The sequence below is a fragment of the Ovis aries genome, chromosome 18, assembly GCF_016772045.2.
Source record: "Ovis aries strain OAR_USU_Benz2616 breed Rambouillet chromosome 18, ARS-UI_Ramb_v3.0, whole genome shotgun sequence".
NCBI classification, from domain to species: domain Eukaryota; kingdom Metazoa; phylum Chordata; class Mammalia; order Artiodactyla; family Bovidae; genus Ovis; species Ovis aries.
The window spans coordinates 58,865,697-58,881,120 of record NC_056071.1 but is presented as its reverse complement, the minus strand read 5'-3'; the positions used below and the strand labels follow the sequence as shown (position 1 = coordinate 58,881,120).

At 49.6% G+C, this 15,424-nt stretch overlaps 1 protein-coding gene across 1 annotated transcript in view; it reads right to left on the bottom strand.

Moving 5' to 3' along the window:
* Positions 1-15,424, bottom strand: part of BDKRB2 (bradykinin receptor B2) — a 76,986-nt gene that overhangs the window by 1,669 nt on the left and 59,893 nt on the right. The gene's annotated exons all lie outside the window — the stretch shown is intronic.

The following is a 15,424-nucleotide window of genomic DNA, read 5'->3' as shown; positions in this document are numbered from 1 at the left end:
AATGTAGACTTGCAGCAAACACATAGTTTTGGTCTTAGGGACCTAGATAAATACTTGAAAAATCTGTTCTTTTTGGAGGAATCTTATTACTTAGGAATATTTTAAAGAAATATTTATTCTTAAAGACAATAGTTTGAAAGATACTTTGATGACAGATCTCATTACATGACCGTTCACTTTGCACCATCAGAGAAAAGTCATGGGTCACAACACACCTCACACATGACTTTTTATAAAAAAAACTTATTTTATATTGGGATATAGCCAATTAACAATGTTGTGAGAGTTTCAGGTAGACAGCAAAGGGATTCAGCCATACATACGTATGTATCCATTTCTCCCCCATACTCGTGAGAGAGAGGGAAGCGCAGCTTTGTGAGGTGCCTGCTGTGAGCCAGGTATTATATTATTTGCATAACTTCATAGCCCCTCTGAGGGATGGTTATAATAGTCTTTGTTTTCCAGAGGAGGAGACTGAGGTTCAGAGAGGTCAGGTAGTTGCCCATGCTCATTCTAGGATTTCATTTAAGAGGTGCAATTGTCTAAATTAGTGAAAACTCTTCACTAATAAGGAAACCAAGAAAGAAGTTCTGCTAAAAAGTTGAGGTTAAAGGCTCTTAGAATGCTTGAGTCTGACAAAGTTGCTTATCCTGTGTCTTCACCCCTCTCCCCTCTCCTGGTTGGGTTCCAGTCACAGTCATAAGGCTGGGAATGGGGCTAAATTAGAGTCCTTCCAGTTAAAAGAATCTTGCCCTTGGGGCTGGTTACGTTCTGCGGGTCTGTCCTGCACATTGTGAGATGTTTCATAACGTCCTTGGGCTTAGTACATGCAAGTCGCACCTCCCCAGCTGTGTAAACCAAAAGGTCTCCAGACTTGGCCAAATGTCCTCTGGGTGGCAAAAAAAAAAAAAACCCTGGTGCAAATCGCTGGGTTAAAAGCTTCCCTGGTGAAAATCATGTGCAACCTGGAGTGCGAACAGTGCCTAAGAGCTTCCCCACGTTACGTTCTAGAATATTCTGCCTGGTTCCTCCTTATCTCAGCTTAAAGATGATAATTTTCAGACAGGCCCAGCCACTCTCACCTCTTTACGATAGCACACACTCCTGTCAAGACACTTTGTGGCACATTTCTCATTTTAAAGTCAAGTGTGTTAAGTATTTGCTATGTGACTACTACTTTGTTCAGCCTCAACAACATGGCGTTCACATTCACTATCAGCTGGAGTCCTGGCAGGGAGCAGACAGCTACTGAGGTGACCGAGGGCAGCGTAAGGAGGGGACTTGGCATAGGTGAGCAGGGGCGCAGGAGACCCGAAGCGCCTTGAGAGCTGACTCTGGGTCTTCCCCGGGCCTCAGGTCTGTGACTCCAGTGATGGCTGACGTTTTCCTGCTCCCCTTGGCTGCAGGAATGTGAGGCTCCTTCTCCTCCTCTAGTCCGTCCTTCGGGATACTGAGGCTAAGCCTCCTCGCAGGCCTGAGGGACAAAGCAGGGACTCACAGAACCTGTAGCTGAAGGAGAGGGCTGCCGGACAGTGGCTATAGCCTTAGGTGGAGCCAAGGAGCCAGAGGGGTACGACAACTATTTGGCCTCCTTGGGCTCCCACCCTCCCATCTCCTGCTGGAGCTTCTCACAGGTTGAGCCTATAGTCCAGTATCTCAAGCTTATCCTGGCAGAAAGCACAGTGGAAAACAGAGCAGAGGGGTGGAGAATGGATCTGAGGGGGGCAAATGAAAGCTGTCCAGCATTCAGACACTATTGTCTTCATTCTGCACATGCCAACACAAGAGCCTTAGGATAAGTCACCTACCCAAAGCCATACAACGTGCTAGTTAACAAACGTTAGTCACTGATGACAGTTCAGTTCCATTCAGTTGCTCAGTCGTGTCCAACTCTTCACAACCCCACGAACTGCGGCATGCCAGGCCTCCCAGTCCAACTCCTGGAGTTTACCCAAATTCATGTCCATTGAGTCAGTGAGGCCATCCAACCATCTTATTCTCTGTGATCCCTTCTCCTGCCCTCAATCTTTCCCAGCATCAGGGTCTTTTCAAATGAGTCAGCTCTTCTCATCAGGTGGCCAAAGTATTGGAGTTTCAGCTTCAACATCAGTCCTTCCAATGAACACCCAGGACTGATCACCTTTAGGATGGACTGGTTGGATCTCCTTGCAGTCCAAGGGACTCTCAAGAGTCTTCTCCAACACCACAGTTCAAAAGCATCCATTTTTCAGCGCTCAGCTTTCTTTATAGTCCAACTTTCACATCCTTACATGACTCCTGGAAAAACCATAGCCTTGACTAGACGGACCTTTGTTGACAAAGTAATGTCTCTGCTTTTTAATATGCTGATGGCAGATAAACCCCCAAATCCTAGCAGTTTAACAAAAAAAGTTTATTTCTCATTTCCATCAAGTCCAGTGCTGCTGAATATCTGGCAGCCCTCCTCTAAGTGGTGATGGAGGAGCCCGGGCTTCTTCCATCTTGTGGCTCTGCCTCACAGGAGAGAGAGGATCGCCTAGGGCTGGAGACTTTTGCCCACATTCTATTGGTCAGAATCCTATCTGACCTAGCTGACCTTGCAGCTGTGATCCCATCCAGCTGCAAGGGAAGCTGGGGAATGTAGTCTTGCTGTGTGCCCAGGAAGGAAATAGGGATTGTTGAGAAGCTAGCCAGACTCCTGTCGGGGGGGAAAAAACACAACCTCAAGGTCGAGAATAATTTTTTATTTTGCAGCCTTTCTGAGCATTTCAACCTAGAAGACAGCCTCTCAGATAGCTCTGAGCGACTTCTCTAAAGAGGTATGGAGGGAGCCAAGGCAAATAGAAGTTTTTGCAAATACCAGGTGGTTGGACATCCAAAGATAGCTGTTAATTGAAGAAGACACTCGTCTCAAATTAAGGACTTTAGCACTTTTCTGCGGGGGCGGGGTGGGGGGTGGGGGTGGGAAGGTGTGAGAGTCTAGACTCCTTCGCCCCGTTCCTTTGGTGTGCGCCTCAGCTATCTGGGTTGAGCCCCTGGTGTTTTCTCATCCTGAGTCCCCTCAGGGTACACACAGTAGGGGCGGCCGCAGTGGCTGCAGGCACGGCAACAGGCAACCCGTTTGTCTGCATCCTGCCTTTCCTCACCACCAAGGCAGCTGCAGCGGCTAGGTGGCTGTAGCCATCGTTTGTTTACTGATCGGCAGGCAACATTTTCCACTCACACCTGCTACCTGCAGAGATTCGTGCAGAGATTTTAATCAGAGAATGTCTGACTCCAGACCCATGCTCTTAGCACATGCTCTGCTGGAATTACACTTAGTTACACTCCAAGGTAATTTGATACAACTAAGTTGGACTTCCCCCCCCCCCCTTTGTTTGTTTACACTCCTGAAAGCAGTTCCTCATGGAGCAAACAAATTAGATTCAGCAAACATTGGCTGAGGGATGAGGCAGGATAGTATAATGTAGTGCTTCTCAAAACTTGTCAGTGTATTGGAATCACCCGAGGAGCTTTTAAAAATTCCAAAACCCAGGCAACAGTCCTGGAGTGGGTTGCCATTTCCTTCTCCAGGGGATATTCCCAACACAGGGATCGAACCCAGGTCTCCTGCATTGTAGACAGATGCTTTACCGTCAGAGCCACCAGGGAAATCCTAATTAAATCACAGTTCAATGTATTAAATGCCCTTTTTGAAGGTGTGTTTTCGAAGCTCTCCAGGTGACTACTGTGCAGACGCATTGGGGGCCACAGGGGTAGTGGCTAAGAATGTATATTTTTGAGTCAAACTGCCTGGATAGAAAACCAGGCTCCACTGCTTGTTAGCTGTGTGGCCTTGGGGAAGTTGCTGAACCTTTCTGTGCATCAGTTTCCTCCTCTATAAAATGGAGCTAATAATAGGATTTTATGAGGATTATTTGAGTTCACGTATGCTAAGTGCTTAGAATAGTGGCTGACACATAGTAAGCACCATCTAAGTGTTAGATATTATGGTTACCGTTTCCTGAATGCCTGCGATGAGTAACGCCCTGGGGTAGATTTGAAAGATACATGTGTGTGTGTGTGTGCTCCTTGTATCCAACTCCTGGTGACCTCATGGACTCTAGCCCACCAGGCTCCTCTGTCCATGGGATTCTTCAGGCAAAAATACTGGAGTGAGTTGTCATTTCCTCCTCCAGGGGAATCTTCCCAATCCAGGGATTGATTGAAGCTGCATCTCTTGTGTCTCCTGCATTTTCAAGTGAAACCTTTACCAGTAGCGTCACCTGGCAAGTCCTATGAAAGATATGGTCCTCGACTTTGGGGAACTTGGAACCCCCTGAGAAGATATCAAAATCTAATATAAGACAGATTAGACATGGCTAATTATTCCAGCCTTTTGTTCCTTATAAAATCAATCTGTCTTGCTCCTGAGAAATTGGGTGGCATTTTACGAAGCCAAGGAAAGGAGAAGTCACTCAAAATAGTCTTAGAACTGGAATTCCTGATTTTGAAGATGCCACCTGGTCTCCTCTTTTGCTGCCATCCAGACGTCTGCTTTCCTGGCATTAAACACAGAGCCGGGGCAGCTTTGGGAAAGCCAGAGAAGCCAGTTCCCTTTTCAGCCTGATGTTCAGGATTGACTGGTTCCAGGGAAATTTGACTTGAAGGGTACATCTTGGGTAGCACGTGGAAATAAAAGTCAAGGAGGGTGCTGGAGGCAAAGTCTTTGCGGTTCTGGGTTTTCTGAGGAAAATGAACATTAGCACATCTTTACAGTAAGAATTTCTAAGGCTGTCAGAAGAGGGCAAAACATTCTCTTACATTTAGATTTCATTGAGGTATAAAGGAAAACATGACTGCTCACTGCCAAGTACTAACGTTGCTTCCAAAACCTAATGAGAGCCTTTGTCAGCCCAGATGTGGCCTATTTATTTTTAGAGCAATGAAGAGCTCAAGGCTATGACTTGAAAAGCACTTAACATTTAGTAAAAGTTATGCACAATCCCCACACCCCTCAAAAAACTATGCTATTTAAAAATCATTATCAATATCATCAATACTGGCTGCCCACTCCAGTATTCTTGCTTGGAGAATTCCATGGACTGTCTTAGTTCAGTTCAGTTCAGTTGCTCAGTCATGTCTGACTCTGTGACCCCATGGACTGCAGCACCCCAGGCCTTGCTGTCCATCACCAACTCCCACAGTTTACTCAAACTCATGTCCATAGAGTTGGTGTGGACTATCTATGGGGTCTCAAAGAGGTGGACATGACTGAGTGACTTTCATTTCACTTCATTTCATCAATATCATAGCTCAATTGTTAGAGATTCTCTTTTCATATATGTAACAGTAAGGCCAAATATTTAAGTTTAAACTGGTTTTACTTACTTCCCCTTCATCCCACCTGTTTTCTTTTAAATACTATCTTCCGCAAAACTCTCCTTAATCTTTCATACCGGGTTTCATTTTGAAAGTCATCTTTTTAGTCTTTATGTCCCGTTTGCTAAACTGGGGTTCCAGCCCACTCTCTACCCCAAAGACTGACCTTGAGCTAGTCCCCTAACTTGGCTGCACCTCAGTTTCTCAGTGGTTTTCATACTAACCGGGCGTCTCAGGTGACGGTAGCAGTAAACAATCTGCCTGCCAATGCAGGAGACGTAAGACACACGGGTTCGATCCGTGGGTCAGGAAGATCCCCTGGAAGAGGAAATGGCAACCCACTCCAGTATTCTTGCCTGGAAAATCCCATGGACAAGGATTCTTGGCCTTCCCCAATCAGGAGAAATTCAGGCAAGGCTTTATTGGGGCCCCTGCAGTCGCAGGAGGGTGTGAAAACACGCAACAGGCTTGCTTGCTTGCTCTCAAGAGGGGGCAAGCTGGTTCCTCATAGGGGGTGAAGGGCAGGGGTGTGTCCAGGCATCAAGCTGGAGGGGTGGTTTAGGTGGTTTGCCCCTGGCTTAGGTGTATGTGCAAGGGGCATTGCAGGACCCTGCTTTTTCTCCCAACACCTTGTTTTTGCTCAGAAGTGGCAGTTGAGTTTTTGGTCTTTTTCTATCTTTTGTCCAGAATTTGCCCCACCTACAGCATACATGCAGTTTTTTTTTTTTTTTTTCAAGCAGTTATTTTTAGTCCCATATAGTTTCTTTGTATTTTGTAGCTCAAGGAAACATTTTTCCTGGTGTAAGCTTTGCTACTGTAGGAGACGTAAGAGATGCCGGTTCAGAAATATCCCCTGGAGGAGGGCATGGCAACCCACTCCAGTATTCTTGCCTGGAGAATCCCATGGATAGAGGAGCCTGGCAGGCTACAGTCCATAGGCTCAGACAAAGTCAGACATGCCTGAAGTGACTTAACACACACACAAGCTTTGCAGCACTGCAGCAAAGGGTCCCATGTCCAAGCCTGTCTCGGTTGATCTGCAGCCTGTCTTCGCTTATCTCACAGATGGACCACTACGAGGGGAAACGCCGAATCGATGATATGTGACATCCATTTAAAATTTGAGTGGCTGTTTTGAGTGCCAATTTCCCTTTTGTAGAAGTTGTATCTACGTAAGAATCCACCAACAGGGCTCAAGAGAAATTGTCTCTTCACATTTCGTGTTTTGTTACATTTTGGAACATATCTGCTGTATGTTCCAAAGGATTTAGCTTTGAAAATTTATGCAGAAACATTTCTGGGGAAAGAGCATTCCTCCTTGGATACCAGCAGGGGGCGCCCGCTCTCCTCCTGAGTGGAACTTTGATTTCTTGCCTTTGCCCCACCAAGCTCCCGTAGCCCAGCTGAACCTGAGCAAATCCTGGCCCCACACAGAGTGGGAAGGTTTTAGAAAAATCCTAATTATCCCAACCCTTTCACAAGGCTAGTCTGTGGCAGCTTCCTCTTAGTCAAGGACATGGCTTCAAATTGAATATAAAAATGTCATTTGATTTCACAATTAATTTCTCCCTGTAAATACCAGGTTGGGTGGTAAAGCATGCCTGGCCCCTCTCTCGATCCCCAGGGCTTGTGAAAGTTGTCAGTGTTCACAGCAAGTTGATAAGCAAATATTTGTGACCTGAGATAATTGAAATGTGCTTTATATTCATATAAAGATCTTTTGTTGTGTTTTCCCTGCAAGGTGGGGGAGCCGGTACGTAAACCGAGTCTGAAAGAGGAGCTTCTCTGCTAATTCATTTCTCTGGGAAAATGCAGCCCCCGTCCCCGAATCCCACTACTCAGGGCTGGGACTAAGGTGAGGCGGCCGGGGTCCTCCCTTGGGCACAAAGTTTCAGGAAAGGGGTAGTGTACAGGGGCATGGGGAAGGAAATGGCAGCCCACTCCAGTATTCTTGCATGGTAAATCCTGTGGACAGAGGAGCCTGGTGGGCTGCTGTCCATAGGGTCACATAGAGTTGGACACGACTGAAGTGACTTAGCATGCATGCATGTGTTGGAGAAGGAAATGGCAACCCACTCCAGAATCCCAGGGACAAAGGAGCCTGGTGGGCTGCCGTCTATTGGGTCGCACGGGGTTGGACACGAATGAAGCGACTTAGCAGCAGCAGCAGTGTAGAGGGGCACTGCAGTGACCAAGATAGTAACTGAGTGCCGTGTGTTCTTTTAAATCAGTTAGGCTGTGCTGGGCCTCCGCTGTTGCGTGCAGGCTTTTCTATAGTGGCTGTGAGTGGAAGACACTCTTTGCCTCCGTGCATGGGCTCCTGGGTGTGGTGGCTTCTCTTCCTGCAGGGCGCAGGCTCCAGGCACACGGGACTCAGTAGCTGCGGCATGTGGGCTCCAGAGCGCAGATTTAGTAGCCATGGTGCATGGCCCAGCTGTTTCACAGCACGTAGAATCCTCCCGAACCAGGGATCGAACCTGTGTCCCCTGCATTGGCTGGTGGGTCCTTATCCACTGTACCACCAGGGAGGCCTCTGAATGCAACGTTTTTAAAAACTCAGAATAAATGCAAAATACTGATGATGAACAGAGCGGGAACATTTTAAATAAAGACAACACGGCCCCTGCACCTCCCTCCTCATCTCAGTGGCCTCCCTCTCAGCCGAGTCTGCCGGATCTTGTCTTTCCTTAAAATGTGGTAGTTTGCTCATTATGACTGAATCGCATTCCTGCCTTTTCTCCGTCTCTCCCGATCTTACCCACCCCTGCCCATCACAAGGCAGTCTATAGTGCAAGGCAGGAAAAATGCCACAGGGAGCAGCCACAAGGTGCGGGTCGGGAGTGAGGGATTCATTGTTCAGCCTCGGGGAGTGATGCCAGAATCAGTGGTGGCTAGTTGCTATCAACTGAGGTCACTGTTTGGACTGGAGGAGACCCTCTGCTGGAGTGAGATTAGCAAACATTGACCGTGTGTGCTATGCTGAGTGATTGATTCTCTGCTTGGCAATTTAACTGTCCCAACGGTGGCATGTGTGGTACCCGTCCGCCAACCCTTTATCTCCGCTGGCCTTCCAGCCTCCCTTTGTACAGGCTTTCCTAGGACCATGGCCCCTCCCCTTCCCTTTGTTAAGTTCAGTCCTTCAGGGCTGAAGTCCTCCCCCTCCGAGAAGTCCCCCCAGATCGCTAGCCTTTCCTTGAGGCCATTGTCAACGTAACTGGATCACATTAGCCAAAATGTGGTTCTCAGCTAGGGATGGAAGGTGATTTTGCTCCCAGAAGACATTCAGTCACATCTGGAGACTCTGAGGTTGTCATACTGGGGATGGCGGGCACTCTTGGCATCCAGTGGTTAGAGACCTGAGATGCTGCCAAACAGTCTGCCATGCCCAGGACAGCCCTCCCAACTGAGAGCTGTCTGCCCTAAGTGTCTAGTGTCAAGAACACTTGTGCCAGCTTTGCCAAGAACTTTTGTGGAAACTCTCAGGAATCAGATTTGCATTTCACCATCAGTCTTCCCAGGTGGCGCTGGTGGTGAACAACACATCTGCCGATGCAGGAGACGTAAGAGGTGTGGGTTTGATCCCTGGGTCAGGAAGATCCCCTGGAGGAGGGCATGGCAACCCACTGCAGTGTTCTTGCCTGCAGAATCCCATGGACAGAGGAGCCTGGTGGGATGTCGTCCTGCTGCTGCTGCTAAGTCACTTCAGTCGTGTCTGACTCTGTGCAACCCCATGGACAGCAGCCCACCAGGCTCCTCTGTCCCCGGGATTCTCCAGGCAAGAACACTGCAGTGGGTTGCCATTTCCTTCTCCAGGGATACCGTCCATGGGGTTGCAAACAGTCGGACAAGACAGAAGTGACATACATACCAGGCTTTCATTCTTTTTTTTAATTTCACTGGGTCTTCGTTTCTTCAAGTGGGCTTTCTTCAGTTTTGGCGAGTGGGGGCTCCCCTCTAGCTGAAGCGCCCAGGCTTCTCACTGCAGCGGTTCCTCTTGTTGCCGAGCGCAGGCTCCAGGCACTTGGGGTTCAGCGGTGGTGGCTCTCATGCTCCAGACCGTTGGCTCAGGCATTGTGGAACACGGGCTTAGTGGCTCCACGGCATGTGGGATCTTCCCAGACCGGGGATTGAACCCATGTCCCCTGCACTGGCAGGCAGATTCTTATCCATGGTACCAGGGAAGTCTGAGTTGTCCCTGTTTTTATCTAAGATATTTGGAATTTGAGTCCCTTGGAGTATGGGATGGGCAGGAAACTAGGAGTCGGGGTTTGAGGACAGTCCTGTTTTCGTGTCTCAGTTTTAAACAGGAGGCAACAAGAGTCAGCAGATGGGGCTGCCACGTTATCTTTGTTTCTAAGAAGACCTCTATCACACAGTGTCGCTCAGGCGTGTGGCCACAGTGGGCTTCTTAGTTCTGAATCCGAGACAGGTGGACTTACCCACACAGGCCAATGCTGAGTTTCCCCTTCTGGGGCAGAGCCTCATGGCTGAAAGAAGCCCAGTGTCTGCAGACAGCACTTTCCAAAGAGTGAATATGGAAGGGGGTGCTGAGCTCTGCAAGTTCAATTCTTTTTTTCTTGAAACTGGTCAATCAGCTAAGTCACTTTTCTTCCTCAGAGAGGAGTTAAGGGGTGGGCAAGAGGCCCAGAGGTTGGAAGCAACCCCTCCTCATTGAAACTTGGCTAATCAGTGAGGATGGGCTGGATTCTGCTGCAGTAACAAACATCCTCCAGCCCTCTGGCTTGAAACAACAAGCGTAGATTTCTCACTCGCGTTTAACACAGGGCTGTTGGTACGTAGTCCCTCAGGGATCCAGGCTGATGGGCTCCACCGCTTAATGACACCACTGTCTGGGTTTGCTATAGCAGAGGAGAGGAGAGCTGTGCTCTGAAATGCTCTTGCCTAGAAGGGACACACAGGTTGCCTTCACACTGGGCAAAGGAGTGCAAAGACCACACTTAACTCCAACAGGGTGAGGAAGTTCAACCCTCCTGCTTCCCCGAAGGACAGGAGAACTGACATTGTTGGAGACCAGCAGTCATGTCTCTCCCAGGAGGGTGAAGAAGGACTTCCTGTCCTTCCTACCACCTCCATCAGCACTGGGCAAGGGCGATTCCACTGGAAAGACAAGGAGTTCTCAGGAAGTGTTTTCCAGGGAGCCATTTGCCTGGGCTAGAGGAATAAACACAGCGGGAGAAGAGCCGGCTCTGACCCCAGATGCCGTGTGGATGGCGTCACCATGTGACGGGCAAAGCACTCTGGGCCTCAGTTTTTCCATCAGTACATTGAACAGGTTGCACTGTCCACATCCTGTGAACCCTCTAGGGTGGAAAGGTCTTATTTACTCTGCACCCCATGCCTCACACAATTATTGTTATTGTTGTTCAGTCAGCCAGGGGTGTCTGACTCTTTGCAACCCCGTGGACAGCAGCTTGCCAGGCCTCCCTGTCCCTCACCATCTCCTGGAGTTTGCCCAAGTTCATGTCCATTGTATCAGTGATGCCATCCAGCCATCTCATCTTCTGACACCCTCTTCTCCTTCTGCCCTCAGTCTTTCCCAGCATCAGGGTCTTTTTCAATGTGTTGTTTCTTCACATCAGGTGGCCAAAATACTGGAGCTTCAGTTTCAGTATCAGTCCTTCCAGTGAGTATTCAGGGTTGATTTCCTTTAAGTGTCCATATTGGACACTAATACGTGTAGTCAAAGCACTGAATGAATTACCTGCTCTGATTCCATCTGAGTTTGGGAAGGTCAGAGTTGGGGTATTCCCCAGTCCCCCATCATTCATTACACCTAATCCATTGTGGGTTTTGACTCCATCTGCGGTCAGCTCTGTGTTTACTGCACCTCCCTGCTCAACCCCTAGAAGCAGAGCTACCAGGTAACTGGCTGCTGACCACAGGTGGGCCCGGTGAACCTAGCCAAGACCAGCGGAAGAGCCACCCAGCTGAACCCAGCCCAAGTGGTCAGCTGCAGAACTGTGAGCTGAGGTGCTTGCTTTAAATCATTGTTTGGGCTTTTTTTTTAAATGCAGCAATAGATGACTGATACATTCTTCCAGCCATTGTCCTATGTTCTTGTGAAATTATCTCTCTGAAATGCAGGCCTGAACATGACATCCCTGTTCAGCATCTCTGTTGACTGGCATGGCCTTCTGATGTCTTCTGTCTCCAAAATATCCTGGAAAGTAAGCCTGGCCTCCTGCCCACTGCCTTAAATCCTACCCTAGATACAGGGAGCTCTGCCACCATCAAGGCAACTCAGATGGTAGGATCCCTGGTGCTCAGGCCTCTTCTCTGACCTCCCAGTCTCATGGGCATCCCTGGTCTGGACCAAGCCCTGCTTCAGGAGTCCCGCTCACTGAGCAAGTTTCCACCCATCTTGGGGCTGGGTTTCCCGATCACTGAGTGAATATCCACCCATCCTTATCTGTGAAATGACGTTGAGCTTGATGCTATTTTCTTTTTAAAATTTTTTATTAGATTCATAGATCCCTTGTACTCTTTACTCAGTACCCCCTACGAGTAATGTCTGAGTATGGTATGATATCACAGCCAGGAAGCTGACCATATAATTTTTCAGATTGCACCAGTTTGACATGCACTCATTTTGATGATATTTAAAGCGTCTTCTAGTTCACAGGAGGAAACTTCCCACCTGCTCCTCATCAAACCCGTGACTCATCTCCGGAGAACAAGAAAATGTCTGTGTCCATTGCAACACTTGGGAGACTCCCCAGGCTGGGATTTAGGGGGGCTTAGCGCTGCTTATTTTCCATGACAGTTGGGGTGATGGATGCCACAGGGGAGGGTGGCCGGCAGCCACAGATTCACAGGACAGGTTCGAAGCTGGAAGTGGGCTGGAGAAGAAGCTGTACTCAGCCCTTCAGAAGAGAGAGAGAGAAAAAAAATAAAAAACAGGGGCGTGGAGCTGTGAGGGTGGGTCTTTTCTTAATTAATAGGTTCCATTAACTTTTATTTACTTAATTAATTTTTGACTGTGCTGGGTCTTTTTCTGTGCGGGCTTTTCCTCTAGTTGCAGCGAATGGGGATCCTCTCTGGCTGCGATGTGCCGGCTTCTCACTGCAGCGGCTTCTGTTATCACAGAGCACGGGTTCTGGGGCACGTGCACCCCTAGTTGCCTGATCTTCCTTGATCAGGGATTGAGCCAGTGTCCCCTGCATTGGCTGAGCCACCAGTGATAAACCCCACCAGATGAATGGCTGATTCATCCGGCCATGCCAGGTGTGAGCTCTATAAGGTGAGCCTGGGCCTGGACCCAGGTGTGAAATACCCAAGGCGAGCACGTCAACAAGAGCCATGGGAACTCAGAAATATTCATTTCTCCCTCAACATCGATCCTTTTAACTAAGGTAGGAATTTTTCTACCTGCAAATGAGTAATTGACCTTCCCAGCAGAAGGACAACAGAATTCTTATGGTGGGGTGGCCTACAGCTCCCCAGCTGTAGGAGCGAGCACTGTGCTTTGGTTAATGTGACAGGCATCCCATAAATCATCTGTGTGCTTATCAGAGCCCGTGTTGACCGTCTGCTGTTGAACTTCAGGTCAACGAGCAATGCCGTGACTTCTCAGGCCAGCACGCTCTTCCATAGCATGTGGGATTGTTTTTCGTGAGCCCTGTCAGGATTTTTGAAGCCGCAACTTTAAAGAAGGGCCCAAGAAAGAAGGGTAGAGGACATGTTGGAATCTGTGCACAAGAGACTGGGTCTTATTTTCTCTTTTCAGCTCTCCCTTCCTGCCTGGATGCTTCTGTCCATTCTGGCCACTATGCTGTTGGGGCTTTGCTCACTGGGTCCTATGCAGGGGCTCAGAAACTACACTGCATTGGAGTCAAGCAAGCTGGCTGAGTCCAGCCTCCACCCCTGGGGAGGGGGCCTGCCTGTTGGCAGCAGCACTGCTACCCAGCTCCAAAGAATTGATGTCCTGGGGAAGCCCCAGGAGGTCAGCCCTAAGAGGACCAGGCTGTGTCTCGGCCTTGTCTCCTGCTTCAGATCCTGCCTTAAGCACCTGGCCACAGCAGATGCTTAATAGACATTAGCTGAATGAACAAGAGTGCAGACTCTGCACTGCAAGAGCTTCCAAGTGCTCAAGCGAAGCCCGAGGGTGGGGACTTTTTATGGAATTTAAATATCTGTCAAACACCCCCTGGTCCAGAGTAGATATGTGGGGAGGCGGGATCCTGCCTGTTGACCTAAATGCAGGCCCCCTGAACCTCTCTCTCCTCTCCAGGAAGCCGACAGGAGCTGGGCCGCAGATCAAAGGGTTGTCCCTGATGGCGTAGGTGTCTGGCAGCCCAGCCCCTGCCTGCCTCTCCATCACCGGGCTCCAGGAACACTGCCTCCTTGCCATTTCCTGAATGAACCTGGGTCTTCTTTGATGTCCCATGAGGACGGGCCCTTCTCGTGCAGCAGGAGGGATCCCCTCTCCCCAGCCCTTCCTTGGAGACTGTCTTTGGCACCGGGCCCACTGACCTCTCCTCCCCAGGTCCTTCCAGCACCTTGCCTGCCTGACTGCCCACCCCCCACCTCACTGGTCTTTGACTGCCTTATCTTAATTAATGAAAGTGAAAAGTGAAAATGAAGTCACTCAGCTGTGTCCAACTCTTTGCGACCCCATGGACTGTAGCCTACCAGGCTCCTCCATCCATGGGATTCTCCAGGCAAGAATCCTGGAGTGGGTTGCCATTTCCTTTTGCAGGAGATCTTCCCGACCCAGGGATTGAACCCAGTTCTCCCGCATTGTAGGGAGATGCTTTACCGTCTGAGCCACCAGGGAAGTCTTAATTAGCAGACTCCATTAAAGTTTATTTACTTATTTAATTGTTGGCTGTGCAGGGCCCTTGCTGCTGTGCGGGCTTTTTCTCTAGTTGCAGTGAGTGGGGGCTCCTCTGTAGCTGCGGTGCACGGGCTCCCCACTGCGGCGGCTTCTGTTGTCGCAGAGGAAGGGTTCTGGGGCGCGTGGGCTCCTAGGTGCGGCTCCCTGGCTTTGCTGCCCCGCGGCAGGTGAGACCTTCCTAGATCAGGGGTCAAACCAGTGTCCCCCAACTGGGAGGCGGATTCTTTATCACTGAGCCACCAGGGGGCCCGCGTGGCCACCCTTGATCCCGTGCTCTCCTGGGGTGGCCCCACCTGTGGAACACTCAGTGCAAACCTTCCTACTCTGTGGCCACAACCTCCTATTTTTCTTGCTTCTATCTTGCTCTGGATGCTCCCTTTAACCCCTGCCCTTTAACCACATCAGCATCACTCTGCTTCCCTCATCTCCTATGTTCATTTGCTTCCCTAATTTAGCCATTTTCCATAGTACCACCAAAATCCCCAACACCCTTAAACGATGGCTGCTCATCTGACAAATCCCACCCCTGGAGCAGTCCACTATCTGCCATACCTGGGCCCACTGAGCTTGGCCAGAGTGATTAATTCACATAAGAAATGCATGTGGGCTCCCTGATGGTCCAGCGGTTAAGAGTTCACCTGCCAACGCAGAGGTCACAGACTCCACCCCTGATCCGGGAAGATCCCACGTGCAGAGATGTAGCCACACCCGTGAACCACAACTACAGAGGCTGCTCACTCCAGAGCCTGTGCTCCACAGCAAGAGGAGCCGCTGCCACGAGCAGCCGTGCACTCCAGCTAGCGAGGAGCTCCTGCTTGCCGCAACTAGAGAGAGCCCTAGAGCAGCAATGAAGACCAGCAGGGCCAGAACCAAACAAACAAACAAAATGATCATCTAGCAAAAATGCATACCTCCAGCCAGGCGCTCACAGCCCCTGAAACACCTCCATGCTTCCCTCCTGCCCTTGACCATCAGAGATCCTCCCAACACCTGCTTCTCCTCACATCTCAAATCCCTCCCTGGCAGCCTCGTCCTTCCTTCCTTCTTCCTCCCTCTTAACCTGTGAACCCTCCTGCCTCTGGGTCTGATTTGTTTCTTTTCTCGAGAGCACTCCTTTTCCCCGTTTTGCTTGTCTTTTGGGGATTTTAGGTCTCTTCCTCCAGGAAGCCCCTCTGGATGGCTCCCTCCCAGCCTCCGAGGCTGGATGCCCCTTCTGTGTGTTCTCAC